Below are 4,008 nucleotides of genomic sequence, written 5' to 3'. Positions count from 1 at the left end.
TTTTTCTTCACATATGCCTTTGAGTTGATAACCTATTCACTAAAACACACATTAAACCATCCTAACCTGCTAAAACATTAATGAAAATGCAAATGATTTAATTTATAATGCAAGAATTAAAGGATGCAATTAATTTAAACATGCAAAATGCAATAAAAATAATGAAATGCGGAATTTAAATATGCAAGGGAAAGAAATATTTACAAACTTTTGCTGTTTATTTAACGTCGATGGCTCGACAAAGTTGCATCTTCATTAATTTGAATAAATTGGATCAACAAGGTGGAGTGTTTCCACCTCACCCACTTCAATTCCTTCATGATAGTGCTTAAGCCTTTGACCGTTCACTTTGAAAACTTTTCCGGACTTCAAACATTTGATCTCAATTGCTCCATATGGAAAAACATGAACCACCTCATATGGCCCCATCCCATCTAGACCTCAATTTCCCGGAGAAAAGTCTAAGCCGACTTTGAAAGAGTAAGACTTTCTCTCCCACTTGAAAAACTCTTCTTGAAATCATGTTATCGTGTCATGCTCTTGTTCTTGCCTTGTAAATGGAAGCATTTTCATAAGCATCATTCCGAATTTCTTCCAATTCTTGAAGTTGGAGTTTCCTATGAAGTCCCGCTTCACTCATTTGCAAGTTGAATAACTTGATCGCCCAATAAGCTCTATGCTCAACCTCCACGGGTAGATGACACGGTTTCCCAAAAAGTAAGCGGTAAGGTGACATCCCGATTGGCGTTTTGTAGGCCGTGCGATAGGCCCACAAAGCATCATCCAACCTCAAGCTCCAATCCTTGCGGTTGCGATTCACCGTCTTCTCAAGGATAGCCTTAATCTCCCTATTAGAAACCTCGGCCTGACCGTTGGTTTGGGGGTGATAGGCGGTTGATACTTTATGAATTACCCCATACTTTTTTAGAAGAGCTCCAATGGCTTTGTTGCAAAAGTGAGTTCCACGGTCGCTTATCAAGGCTTTTGGGAAGCCAAACTGAGAAAAGATGATGGTTTTGATGAATTCTCCAACTACCTTTGCATCATCGGTCTTGGTGGCTTTAGCCTCCACCCACTTGGAGACGTATTCCACCGCCAAAAGTATATATATGTTGCCACAAGATGCGGGAAATGGTCCCATGAAGTCAATACCCCACACATCAAATATTTCACAATAGATCATGGGTGTTTGTGGCATTTCTCCTCTTCTTGAAATGTTGCCAACTCTTTGGCATCTATCACATGTCTTCACCATAGCATGAGCATCTCGGAATAATGTGGGCCAAAAGAAACCGCTTTCCAAGACTTTTCTAGCCGTTTTCTTGGCTCCAAAATGCCCACCACAATCATATTCGTGACAAAATTTAAGAATTGGAATGATTTCGGTATCCGGGACACATCATCTCCTAATGACTTGATCGGCACAAAATTTCCAAAGGTATGGGTCATCCCACACATAAAATTTAGCATCACTCTTGATCTTATCCCATTGGGAGCGAGAAAGACCCTTTGAAAACTCTTGTAAGACCAAGAAGTTGACTATATGGGCGTACCATGGCTCAATGGAAGATAATGCTAGAAGTGTGTCATCCGGAAAGGAAGATTGTATTGGTGATTCCAAGACTTCTTGAGGCTTCTCTTGCACAATTCTACTTAGGTGATCCGCCACCGTGTTAGTTGTGCCCTTCTTGTCTTTGAGCTCAACGTCAAACTCACTCAAGAGTAATACTCATCGCATCAAACGGGGCTTGGATTCTTTCTTATTCACCAAATGCCTTAAGGCGGCATGATCCGTGAAGATGATAACCTTGGCTCCAAGAATATAAGGTCGAAATTTCTCTAAGGCAAACACCACCGCAAGAAATTCTTTCTCGGTAGTTGTATAGTTTCTTTGAGCCTCATTCATCATTGTCGACGCATATTGAATAACATGAGGTGCTCTTCTTACCCTTTGGCCAAGTACCGCGCCAAGGGCATAATTACTTGCGTCCGACATTATCTCAAATGGTTCATTCCAATTGGGAGGTTGAATTATAGGTGCCGAAATAAGCTTCTCTTTGACCATATCAAAAGCTTCCTTGCATTCTTTACTCATGATAAATTCACAATTCTTTTGGAGTAACTTGCATAGAGGAGTGGCAATCTTGGAGAAATCCTTGATAAAATGCCGGTAGAACCCGGCGTGACCTAAGAAAGATCTCACTTCACGCACATTAGTAGGATAAGGCAAGGTGCGAATGGTATCGACCTTGGCCTTATCAACCTCAATCCCCCTAGAGGAGACCACATGTCCCAATACTATTCCTTTATCAACCATGAAATGACATTTCTCATGGTTAAGAACGAGGTTGGTATCAATACATCTTTGCAAGACCCAAGTGAGATGACTCAAACAATCCTCAAAAGATTGCCATGAACGGTAAAATCGTCCATGAATACTTCAATAAAGTCCTCAACATGATCCGAAAAGATGCTCATCATGCACATTTGGAACATTCCTGGTGCGTTACAAAGACCAAAAGGCATCTTTCTATAGGCAAACGTTCCAAAGGGACATGTGAAAGTTGTTTTTGTTTGGTCCTCGGGTGCAATTGGAATTTGAAAATAACCCGAGTAGCCATCCAAAAAGCAATAAAATGCTTTTCCCGCTAACCTTTCCAACATTTAATCCATGAAGGGAAGCGGGAAGTGATCTATTCGGGTCACAGCATTGAGCCTATGGTAGTCGATACATACTCGCCACCCATTTTGAACTCGAGTGGGAATCAGAACACCTTTATGATTCTCGACTACCGTTAGCCCGAATTTCTTTGGGACAACTTGGGTTGGACTAACCCATTGACTATCGGAGATAGGATAGATCATACCTACATGAAGGAGTTTGAGTACCTCCTTCTTCACAACATCCATCATTGGAGGGTTCAAACGCCTTTGTGGTTGTCGAACGGGCTTTGCTTTATCTTCAAGATGAATCCGGTGCATGCATAAAGTGGGACTAATGCCTTTGATGTCGGCCATTGTCCACCCAATTGCTTCCTTGTGTTGCTTAAGAAATCGGATGAGAGCTTCTTCTTGCTCCTTAGTAAGCTTGCTTGAAATAATTACCGGTAAAGTTTCTTCATCTCCTAGAAATGCATACTTCAAGTGGCTTGGTAAGAGCTTCATTTCAACAATAGGAGGATTGACAATAGAGGGAACGGGTTTCTCTTTTGGCAGCTCTTCTAACAATTTGGAAGAAAGGAAGCAAAAATCCTGGACAGGGGGTTTCTCGCACGGTGCGAGTTCTGGGACTGGAAAACTCGCACGGTGCGAGTTCCCTGCTGTTTTCCGTATTTCTTCCTTTTCTTCCCATTCTTCTATTGGGGGGTTTTCCTCTAGGTCCTTGATTGTTTCCTGCAAATTACAAGATAAAGCATACCCCATATCCTCTCCAACCAATCCATTAGTCAAAACAACATCTAATGCATCAATCTTACACAATTCATACACGGTTTGCACAATTGGTTCAAAAATTTCAAGAAAACACAAAGAGGAAGTCTCGGGTTGGGTATTTCATTGCCTCGTGTATCCTATACTCAATATTTTCCCCTTCAAATTCCATTGTGAGGCGTCCACTAGACACATCAATCTTGGTGTTGGAAGTTCTCATGAAAGGCCTTCCCAACAAAATGGGAGTTGAGCCTTTCTCGGGTTCCATTTCAATTACATAGAAGTCAGCGGGGAAAATCATATCCCCCACCTTAACCAAGACATCTTCCACAATTCCCTTAGGATAGATATTGGACCTATCGGCTAAAGAAATGACCGTACGAGTCGGTTTCAAAGGCCCTAACTTGAGAGATTCGTAAAGGTAATTGGGCAAGACATTAATCGATGCACCTAAATCAAGCATAGCATGTTGACAATCCAAGTCACCAATTTTGCAAGGGATGGTGAACAAGCCCGGATCACTACATTTTTGTGGCAAACGTTTTTGAAAAATTGCCGACACATGTTCACTAGCCCTTA

The sequence above is a fragment of the Silene latifolia genome, chromosome 9 (genome assembly GCF_048544455.1).
Source record: "Silene latifolia isolate original U9 population chromosome 9, ASM4854445v1, whole genome shotgun sequence".
Classification (NCBI taxonomy): domain Eukaryota; kingdom Viridiplantae; phylum Streptophyta; class Magnoliopsida; order Caryophyllales; family Caryophyllaceae; genus Silene; species Silene latifolia.
This window is presented reverse-complemented; position numbering follows the sequence as displayed.